We start from the raw sequence: 12269 nt of genomic DNA on the forward strand, positions 1-12269 counted from the left end.
CCTTCGAAATCTGTTTGCTTAAAGTTCTGAAATTCGTATTTAAGGTTCATTTACAAAACTTTCAATTACCCACAATCTTGTTAAGAAATCTTTTAATATTTAAAAAAAAAACAATCCAAACATTTTCAGGTGAGATTCAAGCAGTAAACCTTGACAGAAACAATGACTCTTGCAGGAAACAAAGAAATGACTGCTGCGATAATACCATTTTAAGGTTAAAACCTAGAAATAAAAATTTCCCTTAAGACATGCAAGGATAAAATGACACTATGCACCTTTAAAAAACAGGTAGCAAAGTTTTATTTCAACACAACCTCCTTTACCCAAATGACACTGATGCATCACCATACCCTTAGTTGGTTATTCCTAGACATATACGAAGAATACTAAAGAAAGCACCCAAGCTCCTTAGGGTGAGCAGAAATGCAGCAGAGTAAGAAATTTTAGACAGAGTTATTTACAGATATTTTCCTGTGAGAAAAGAATGGTAAGAATGTAGCTTGAACATTAACAGATCCGCTAGAATATCACTCTGCCTGGTGGAGTCAGCAAGTTTGGAGGGGGATTCAGTGGGGCTGGGAATTCAAACTTTAGCTTGTAATCAGAAAAATCCTACTTTAGAAATTTGAACCAGCAGCTAGAAACATGTAATACAATATAGAACTCTCGTGAAAAAGTACCCAGCTAGAGGGATCTTATACTGTGCATGTGAAATCTATGACTCTTCAGCTAAAAAATTAAAATAATAAAAAAACCCTAATGATACTGAAGCTCTTTAGTATTCTGCAGGGACCTATTAATAAGTGAGTGACATGGACAAAAATCTGCATTTCCTTCCTCTTCTTTCCTTGGGAATGCTGCTGCAGGTCATGTGTGAAATTCCTCTATTTGGATGTTGACAGAGCAGAAGTTAAACCGACGTAAAACACACCAATGACATAGTCTGTTCTATTCCATTACATTCTGAAGAGCCACTTATGGAAAATAAATTAGAGTAACTGAAATATAAAAGGAGATTATTCAAAATGTGTATTCAGATTGTTTATGAAACAATTATTCAGAATGTTTATGCAACAGTTTAAATGAACTGGTTGCTAGATACTAATGCTGTACTGTCAAGTAGGAAGGCACATGCACTGGGCTTCCACAGGGAGATCCTCTTCACATCCTGCAAATGGCCAAGAATTTAACTGTCAGCCTTTGAAATAAGAAGTTCAGTACAATGCAGGAAAAAATAACTACTTCCCTGTTGCTTTATCATAGCAGAGACATGCAAGACCTATTTCATATTATTCTCCCAAAACACCTCCACAGCCCTCAGGAACATCATTATATGGTGCTGATTTTCCACAGTACCAGTGGTTCTTCAGAGAACACTGACAAATACATCACACTATACAGAATCTGCTATGTGGTTCAGCCAAGAAACAGCTCACATGCAAGTCAGTGTAGGCTTCTTGGAGAAAAAAAAAGATTATTTATTAAACAAGCAAATACATAATGAAAACAAAGGCACAGATTTGGGGATTATTAGGGAGTATTTATTTGGCAGGAGAAAGCAAACAGGACTTGATGAGACTTATAAGAGGTAAGTCCATAAAAAACATTGTTAGTAGAACAAACTAGTTAAGTCCACACCCTCAAAGCAAGTTGGCAATCAGTTTTTAACACGTCTTTTCAGACCAGTGCTTGCAGAGTTTAAGTGCACTGTTTCAAGTGATCTCCCCACAACCTTTAGGTCAAGAAACACAAGGTAGAAATGCACTTTCAGGATTGCTTACTGTGAACATTAGCCATACCTAATGCGATTTTCAACCAACAGCATTCAACATCAGGTGTAAGAGGGCTGAGCACTCTGTCCTAAATGGAGCGTATCAAAATCACATATGAACAAGTCACAGACTGCTGAAGAAAGCAGCTCCTTCCCGACTAGTAAAATTAAAAAACAGAAAGGGTCAAAAAAGTCACAAAGCCACATTTATTAAAAAATAAAAAATAAAGAAAAAAGAAAAAAAATCACATTTCCCTTAACTCAAAATGTGCTGAGCATTACTCGTGATTTAATGGGAGACAATACCTGAAGCCCTTAGGTCTTCCTAGAGTCTTATAAGGGTTTTCACGTCTTTGACTTACAGAATCAAAGGTAAGCATCAAAAGTAGTCATTTGAAATGTTAATTTCAGCCTTTAAATCAGCAAACACTCTGTAGCGTAGGACATCATTCCTGAATAATTAAAATGCAGAAAAGACACATACAGTCCTCATAAGTGGGGAATTCCAAAAGCCGTGAAGAGGAGGAACACTCTCTTAAACTTTACACAATGAAACCATACTGCATTCAACAAACACTCTTTCTCCCTAGATCACCTGGCAAGATTCTGCTTTCACGCTGATACACCGGATAGCTGTCCATCACTCACAGGCACCTTGAGAGGCTGGAAAAATGGGCTGATAGGAACCCCATAAAAACTGACAATGGTGAATGTGAAGTCTCGCACCTGAAGAGGAATAACCCCAAGCACCAATATATGCTGGGGGCAGACCAGCTGCAAAACACTTTTGCAGAAACAAACTCAAGAGTCTTTGGTGGACAAAGGGTGACCAAGCAAGTGCTTTTGAGGCAAAGAAGGCAACAGTATCTAGGACTATATGAAAAGCAACATCAGCAGCAGCACAAGGAAGGCGACCATTCCCCTCTGCTCAGCACTGGTGAGGTTCTACCTGGAGTACAATGTCATATGCTGGGCTCCCCAGTGCAAGACAGACATGAACATACTGAAGTGACTCAAGTAAAGGGCCACAAAGATGATTAAGGGACTGGAATACTTTTCAGTGGAGATATAAAAACCTTGACTAGACACAGACCTGGGCAACCTGCTCTAGGTGATCTGCTTTAAGGAAGGGGACTGGACTAAAGGATCTCCAGAGGTCCTTTCCAACCTCACTGATTCTATGTAGATATGAAAAAACAAGACAGCAAGACAGAGCCAAGGTACAAATAAGTTAGAACTCCAAGCTGACCCTGGGGTCCAAATTAAACTGCACTGCCAGGCCTGCAGGAATCCAGCAGAGAATCTAATTGCAGGAGACTAAGGAAAGAGCAAAGGCATTGCCAGAGTTTTGTTGGGAAGACAAGGTAAGTACAAAATGGATATGAGGCAGAAATTAAGACAGTGGGCAGAAAGAACTTCACAAAAACAATTGACTCAAAACACACACATTTACACAAACCTAAAAATCAGCTTTAAAGATAACACAACCGACTGACAGATAAGGAATATTAAAATGGACAGTGGTTTCATACCTGCAAATTGTTCTTTTAGGATAAGCCATCTAAGATATGATATAACTGTGACAGCCAATGAGTGAAGTGACAGTAAAACCACCAAAAGGAATAAATATGCAGGCATCCATTGTTATATCAAATACTGATAAGGCTAACTACAGTGCAAAGGCATCTGAAAAGCAGAGCATGGGAACAAAAAGGCTTAATCATTTTCTGACAGCAAGTCTACAAATCTCACCCTTCGATGTTTCTGCATCTTATGTGCACCTCTTTCCAAGGAATTCAGCCTTCCAGCAGTTAAAGATTTAAGCACTGCTTTGGCTGCAGATCACCTAACAATAATACACATGCAAAGCACACAAATGACATTCCCCCTAGCACACAAGGGGCTGTGGTGCTAATGGGAAATGTGGCATTTGGAGACAATGATGAAATTCTAACAGCTGCCGCAGATTGGAGGGTGGAGAAGGAAGAAAAAAAAATAAATGTGGGGGGAGAGAGATCCTGGAGTACTGGAGCCAAAATAACAGCTGAATCAAAATCACTTAAGATAAGGTATATTTGGAGTTCCCACACCCTTTTCATCCCACTTATATTTCACCAGTTAAGTGAAAAAAGTAGTAGTGCATAAATAAATTACCTAGAATAGTTCTCATCCTTCCTCTCAGATCATCACTCATCACATCATGGATCTTCCTTATGCAAGCATGAAAACACACTGATGATGAGCACTACAGAAAACCCCTTAGCAAAGAAATAAATGCAAAGATGACCAGAAAGCCAAGCATCAACCACTGTCACATACTACACAAAAAGGTTCTGCAGCTACCCAACAGTTAAGAATTCTTGAGTAAGACTCATACAAAAAGAGATATGAGGAAAAAAAAACAACAATTTCTTCTTCCATGTGTGGAAATGATTTGTACCCAAAGACTGGTGCCGACTCATTCACCTTCCTGTAGATGCTGATGGTGTAATTATGTTGATAAGCAAACACTCACATGGGAGCTCAGAGAGACAACAGCAGGTGCAAGAACCCCAGTAACACCTTGAGCAGCTACTCCCAGGGCCATAACGGGAGAACAAAAATCCCATCAAAGGTTTTTATGCACACATATACACAAATACGAGCAAAAAGGCACAGGGACTCCCAAAAACTCATTCGAGAAAACAGAGCCCCAGCCCTCTGCTAGGGGTATCCCCGGAGAACCATCAGCACCATTAACCAGGTGTGATGCCGACCAGATAAGTCTACTGGTAAAAGATCTCAGGTTCACCTTGTAGGTTCATCTTATATATAAGCAAGGTTATTGCCCAGGAGTATGGGACACACTGTGGGATGCAGAGGAAGACCATTCTGGGTTTGCACAAGAATTATTGTAAAATGTTTAGGGTAGGAAACAAAAAGGCAGAGGAAAGAAGGGATCCAGGTGGTATATATGTATGCCTCATACATGCCAGGTTGCACCTGGAGACACAGAGCTGCAGCAGCCACATCTCTAACAGGTTACCAGATTTCTCAGTCCCCCTAATAATGGCCAGCCATCCTAGGTATCCATACAGAAAGCAGCAGAAACAAGTACACATGCACTGCACATCAAGCAGTGACCATTATGGGTTCACACACTTCCTGCAGCAGACAGGGTCATCGAGAAATCACAGGCAAATGGCAAGATTCTCTTTTTCTGCCTTGTGAAAAAGAAAAGCGAAAAACCACCTTGTACCTTGACAAGGAGGCAATTTAAATGTTTGTGTCACCTACAAATTCCCATGTGTAAGCCAATTTGACAACATATTTAAGTAGGAACAGAGAAAACAATCATCTCCTGGTGGAAGGGTAGGAATGGGTAGAAGATGAAAGCGCCAGCTCCAAGGCTAGATGGAGATAAGATCAAGCATGCAATACTAGGTAGCCTCAGTGAATGACCACACTTCCTTAGATGCACCAGTACATGTGCCCAGTGTTACCTCCGTTGTTAATTTTTTATTTGTACTGTATTTTCTGAAAGTGCATTTTTTCTTAATTCTAGTTTATACTAACAAAGGTAGGAGAGTGGGAAGGGAATGGAGATTCTGGTTCTGGTCTCCAGGGCTGTGAAAAATAAGCTTGTAAGAGTGAACTTTAATGGCAAATAAAACAAATGCAAAATAGCTTTAAAATAAAAAAAAGACACGTGGCAGGCAGAAGAGACAAAGCTTTTGATGTGCTTCCTACACTCTTATTTCCCACCACTGTTTCCCTCGCTTTGTACTAACACTAATCTTGCTTCCACCATACTGCTGGTGCATCTGAATTTCTAATGTAGAGGGACAAAGAATCTAAGTAAACAAAACATATAAAAGAAACTAACCTTTTTAAAGGCATTCTTCACATGATACAAAAGCAAAAAAGAGCCTGGTTTGGGTTTTTAATTCTATCCCTTATTTTCACATTATACTTACTGTATGCGCTTTAGAGTGGACAAAGAGAGTAAAGAAAGCAATCTGACAGGAGGCCATCCTTAAACACATTACTGGTAATTATTTTTTGATTTTACATTTACTGTCTGTTGAATTGTTTCTTCTCATGCATATTTATAGACTAAGAAGAACAGGCTGCAACTGGAGTAGCAGCAGACACATTTGTTCTTTGTCCTGAAAGGACCAGCATTAGAGTAACACATGCATGTTTCTCACTGCCACTTTTTTTTTATCACATTTAATTATATTTTCAGACTATGCTGACCTGTCCTCTATATATATACTTATGCTATATGAACAGATACAACATCCCTTTGTGTTGCTCTGCATCTTGGACAATTGCATGCTCCTGATCAAACAATGAGCTGGTGGGAAAGGGACCTAATCTTAACTCACTAAAGAAAGAGTTCAGTGAGACATGAAGATGCACAGTGGGATTTTTTTTTCCAATCTAAGGATGTCAAAATAAGGCTCCAAACGAGCCACTGTCTCACACAATACAGTTTCGTGCAGTGCTTGTTTGGTTTTTTGTAGGGCAATTTTTCTTTCCATCTTATTAATGCAAACCATACACCAAAATAATTTATGTCGTATGAGGAGACAAAAACAAGAGACACAGGCAGAGGGTATGCCTCAGCTCAGCCTGAACATGAAAGGGGAATTCACTGAAATGGACAGGCACAGAGATTTCAGCAGTGCAGAGGCAGCAGCTGTTGCACTGACAGTAATTAGACTAGGCTGAGAACCTGAGGACAGGAAACGATAGAGCAGTGAACACAAGGCAAAGGGAGACAGAGTCCTTTCTGAATCAGGTTATTACAAGCTTGGGGGGGAGGGCGAGGAGGAGGAAATAAAGAAGAGTAATTTTTACAAGAATCTAGAATGGTTTGGGCTGGAAAGGACCTTAAAGATCATCTAGTTCCAGCCCCCCTGCCATGGGCAGGGACACCTTTAGTATCTTATTTGTAGAGACAAAAGCTCGTTCAAAAGCTGTTAAACAAGTAGTGGTGATGATGCACTGCATGAAACAAAAGCAGAAAATGTTGAAGTTAGTTTCTTTTATTCCTTTGCTTCATGTGGACACCTTTTTTCTGCATACTGGCTACACAAAGTTACAATAGAGACATGCAATCCCTTGCAACTGGCTGTATGAGAGTGTATTTCATTGTCAATTTGAATACATCTTACAAGCAGTATGCTACCTAGCAGATACAAATACTGAAGCAGAGGCTGATAAAACTACTGCACCAACATCAGCAAGCAGTTTGAAGAACCAAGAACAGAATTACACACACACACATTGATTATATTCTTTTGCACTGGGTTACAGCTGCCTTACACAGCCAACAAATATCTCATCAACCCAGGCTCCTAGTAAAATGCTCTTTGAAGACTGCTGACCATTCTTCTCCCTCTTCCTTCACTCCCAGTTCCTGGAGTTTTCTGATGTAACAGGCACTTTCAAGGCACCCAAGTGAAAGTCATTTGACCACCATCTGGAAGGCAATCAGAAGTTCACTCTAGCAAATAAATATGAATCAGAACATGAATCCAGCAGGATAGGAATGCACAGCTGTTACTACATCTCATTTCAGAGAGGCAACAGAAACTTGACATTCATGACCATCACAAGCACATTCTGAAACTCTACCGTACTCAGGTCCTCACTGGCAATCAGCCAGGCCCTTGGTGGTGAGGACCACTATGCATAAAACATATCAGACTGGTATACTGCCTTTTGTCATTTCTGGATTAAGTTCAGGAACTGCAACACTTCATCTCAATCCAACTGAGCTCCTACTGCAAACAGAGAAGGAGCTGTAGTCTTACAGAGATGTAGCCAACAGATAAGAACACACCCTGACCTGCCCTGCATCCCTCTGATTATAGTGACTCTGAGTTACAGAATATGTGACGACACTCTACAGCAGACAAATAAATGTTCACTAAAAAGAAATAGCCCTAAACAATAATTCCTTGCTGCCTCACCTTTCAAATCAAGGAGGTGCTGCTTAGCACTTAGGTATGAGTGAAATTCTTGGTAAAAGATCTAATACCCTAGGTCTTGCATGTATTTTATCATTAAAAGCAAGATTATAAAAAAACAGGAATAAAAGCAGTAGCTGGGTGAATAGTGAATAAACTTGTCATTAAAATTTATACTTTCAAATGAAGGCATGTGGTTTAACAGTTCAAGTAAGAAACTGCAGCATGCTAGCTGTAGGAGATTTTTGGCTTCTAAGGTCCAGCAGGGACTTCACAGGTAGCTATATTAGATCACTTAGAGCTACCAATGTTTTGGGATCCCACATCCAGAAGGGGAATGGCAATAAACACTTTTCCTTATAACACACTTTGGGATCCTCAGTTCTACACATCAGCAAAGCTTCTGTCCTTCTGCTAATTGTGAACTGAAGCTCAGGCTATAGAGAAGAGTAAGGAAAAATGAAGAGAAAATGGAGGGGGGATGGACACCACATTAAATGTTTAAGAGCTTTCTACCTCAGCTCTTTGACCACAACATTGACATTGGCTTTTTTTGTTTTCTTTTCAAGAATGTTTTGGCAGTGCCCTATTCCAGCTGTAGTAAGCAAGAAGCTGATGCAGCATCTTTATTGCTGACAAACAGTTAGAAGTTTTGAGCCAATGAAAACAGCAATGTATGTGTCCACTGTATGCTGGAGAACCAGCCACATAGCAATTATGGAAATGAACCCTTTGGCCAGAGGGTAGGACTTACATAAGGAAGAGAAACACCGCAGTTTAAGTCAAGAGCTCAGCAATCTCCCCAGTTTATTGAGGGACATTATTTTCACTACAGACTTTTTTCATTTCTGCAGCTATCCTTAAGTTATTTCATCTCCACTGAGCCTGAGTTCAGTTCTGGTTTTAGTTCAACAGAAAATTCATTTATGAAGCACACCTTGGACCCCTTGGTGTCAACAATTCTTACTGTGCAAGGGTATCTCCCAAAGCTCTGTTCATTTTAACACAGAATTGAGATGCTGGACTGCAGCTGACACATTGGACTTGAGATGTGGACTGTAACTGACACACATCAAAGCAACTATGACTGCACCAAGCCACATCACATCACATAGTCTGAACAGCTACAATCTATTATTATCTCAAGGATCTTCACTCAGAACTGTATTCTGCAGAGCAGATCCAGCCTCCCACATGCCAAACAGTCTTCAAGCCACAGCCTTTGCCCACAATACCCTTTAACAATGTTTAAACGAGAAAATGACAGAAGCTGAAAGCAAGGCTAGCGCATTAATGAGCACTACGTGACTGAATGGGCAGAGCGCAACACTGACCATAAAGCACTACTTTAGCAAGTACTGCCACCAATAGGCCAACGGAGGCCTAGGGTCTTTTCTTGCAGTATAAACGCGCTGTTCGCTTCAATACAGCCCTTAAATTCACACAGATTGCGAATTTACACTGTGCCATCACATCAGCAAAATTCAACTTGCTACTGTGCAACTTTCGACTTAAAGAACTGATTTAAACTGCAGCTCCAACAGGAAGCTTACTGATACACCTCTACAAAGAAAGAGACTTACAGTATAATAAATGAGCTGCAATATCAAGCTCCAATAAGGCTATATTCATTCCTATAATGAATATCCATACTGCATTTACAGCATTATGTTTTTTATTATTTCGCTCAACTCTTAGCATTCCACTTTGCTTTTTGTGGTACTGAATGGCTGCTATTCCTGAATTTCTTGCCCCTACTTCTTGCACACAAACTGGTCCTGGTGCTTATATTTGCTCACTAATGCAGCTGAACTTGTATTCTGCTACTCAGAGGTGCTTTTATCTGCTTAGCATTTCCCTCACTCTCTTGTTACACCTAAAGTGGACAAACCTGCAAGCTGTCACAGCCTTACTGTCTTACTCAGACAAGCTATTGCAGTACTAACTATAGACAACAAACCCCATTCTTGCATACTGCACGATGACACAATGACAGAGTGTCCTGATAGGTCACTATATAGGAAATAAGAAGACCAGAGTAAATTAATGAGCTCACCCCAGGAAATGTCAAGACTGATAAAATATACTAAGTAGTAAATATGGGCATCTTCTTACCATTTGCGAAGCTCACAAAACATAATAGCTACAGGTTCAACATTTCTTATGCAGATGTCTATGTTACTGCTGTTCCTGAAGAGCACATTAGCAGCAGACACTAACAGCAGGGCTTTAAAGTAGGGAACTCACCCATCTTAAATCTCCAGTAAAGAAACACAGGTAATAGAATTTTTCCTAATTTGCTGTCCCCAGTTTTCCATCCACAATAAACAGAAAGTTGATCTCCACAAATCTATTGTCCTTTACCCATGAAGTTTGCCTACTGTCTAGAATTGTTTTCAAGCTCTTAGGGTTTGCCTAGCTGGATAGGAGATTGCTAAATGAGGTAGCTATCCCATCTGAAGCACAATACTTCTGGACTTTCTCCTACCAGTAGAGCAATAGAGTGTTTAAATCAGCACAAATCAGGCTGCCACAGTTCTGCATACTTACACAGTTAAAGGAAGAGATGCCCAGCAGGTAGGGAAGAGGAAAGAAGAGGGACAACGCTTTGGGTTCAGTTCACATCCACTCCAGGTGAATCATGTACAGATCACTGGAAAGCAGAGAAAAAGTGTCTATACTGAATCAGCTATGCCTCTACACACTCTTTACTCTTGACAACCAGGCACCCAAAAATTTTTTAAAAATCCCACTTAGAAATTAGATAACTAATTTCTTCCTCATCAAAAGCCAGTATCATCATGCTGCCAAGAATATGACTATTGGTTAAGAGGGAAGTTTTCAATAAATCTGTCCATCAGTAGAGATTAACTATTTGGGATTTGAGGGATTTCTATATTGTCAGTCTTCAAGACTGCACTGAAATCTCACAATTTCTCCTACAGGCTCAGCTCATGCAGTCCTGCAGTGGCATAGGTTCAGATATGTTTTTTCAAGCATTTCAGATTCCAGAAATCATTATTTCAAAGCACTTTCTGTGAGCTCAAAACCAGAAAATAATCCCCATTATTTCACCAGAGAAACAAAAAGAATCTCTAAGCTGTTCGTCATATCAGGGAGTGTTGACTTATACTTTAAAAAAGTAACTAGCACAGCCTATTAAAAAACCTTTCCATCCTCAAAGCAAAGCCATGTTTTACATAAGAAAATCTATTGTCTAGAAGATACATTGAAAAGTAATATAAAGTTTGTCTAAACTATTGTCCAGACAAAACCTATTTCCTGACCAAGCCTTCCAACCTGTATCTCAAATACATACAGCCTCATACTATGGTCAGGGGACAAAATGATGAGGCTGTAGGTCCCAGATCATTAGAACTACCATGGCTAGCAGCTGCACTGGATTTCATAATGAGCTGAGATCAGGCTCTTGAAGAATCATAGCTGAAGCCACGGATGGTTTATTATGCTCTGACAGCCACTTCTCCTCTGTAGAGGCTATTTTTAAAATGCTGGAACTTGATGGAATTTTTTTCTATTAACTTCAGCATCTCTGATCTGTACATCCCTCCAAATACACTATGAGGCTGCAACCTATACAAATTACAGATACCACCACTTACTGCTACTCATCTGGTCCCAGTAAAAAGCCAGATGGAGGACTAAGCAAAAACCAAACGAAAGATAAGAACAGCTGAGAGTGAGATTATACCCAGAAATATGCAATTTAGGTGAAGCCTTTGAGTTCCTGGCAAACTGCCCATGAGAATGTTGCTTAAGGCAACTCGAATACTTCTGACTTACGGATGTTTGCAGAAAGACACCAATCATGCAGTGCTGCAGGGTCAAATTAATGGGACTAAACAATTCAAACAACTGAAGAAAAAACCAACACTGGACTTCAAATTTTACAAATGCTGTGAGTTTTCCTAGCTACAACTGAGTTATTAATGACTGTGAAAATAGTTTGAACTCATAAGTATTTACTGATTCCCAAATCAATTGTTCATTCAGCCTAAATCTTTCATTAAATAAATGAAGAAATTAAAAAGTTTTAATTTGTGGAAATGAAGCAGTTCTGATTTCTTTTGATAGCCTCAGACATATAGACTAGTAAGGGATTACACAGATTTGCTGAAATGCTCAACCTTACATGTTCTACAGAAAGGGAGGAAAAATGGGAGGCTGGAGGGGAAGGAAAGGAACCTCACACGAAGCAGCATCTAGTTTACTTGCAAAAGGTAACTGACATTTTATTTTTTGTTCTCTCCCCCCTCTACCCCCCCCCCCCCTTTTTCTTTTTTTTTTTTTTAATCCTCTCCAAACAGCCACTTTGCTGAGAGACTTCAAAGAACCTACAATCTGTGTGGGGACACAGAAAAAAAACCCAAACTATGTACAGCTTGTGACAGACTTTGCCTAGACTTGAGCACAGTTCAGTTTCAATAGTTTCTGCATGAGCTTGGTAGGGTGTTAATCTCGTCGTCTGTGTTAAGTTTTTCTGGATTTTAGTAAGGCTTTTGATACTATTCCCTCAC

The 12269-nt window shown here is 39.8% G+C and overlaps 1 protein-coding gene across 2 annotated transcripts in view; it reads right to left on the minus strand.

Moving 5' to 3' along the window:
• TSPAN9 (tetraspanin 9) overlaps positions 1-12269 on the minus strand; it is a 157525-nt gene that overhangs the window by 127713 nt on the left and 17543 nt on the right. The window contains exon 1 of one of the 2 annotated variants that reach the window (XM_061472228.1): positions 10282-10443. The exons of the other annotated variant lie outside the window; for it this stretch is intronic. The gene's annotated coding sequence lies outside the window, so the exon portion shown is untranslated. Of the gene's footprint in view, positions 1-10281; positions 10444-12269 lie in introns of those variants that run through there. 2 annotated transcript variants of the gene reach the window in all.

The sequence above is a fragment of the Pezoporus flaviventris genome, unplaced genomic scaffold (assembly GCF_033815535.1).
Source record: "Pezoporus flaviventris isolate CSIRO_AGI_PZ_B2104156 unplaced genomic scaffold, CSIRO_AGI_Pfla_v1 ptg000070l, whole genome shotgun sequence".
NCBI classification, from domain to species: domain Eukaryota; kingdom Metazoa; phylum Chordata; class Aves; order Psittaciformes; family Psittacidae; genus Pezoporus; species Pezoporus flaviventris.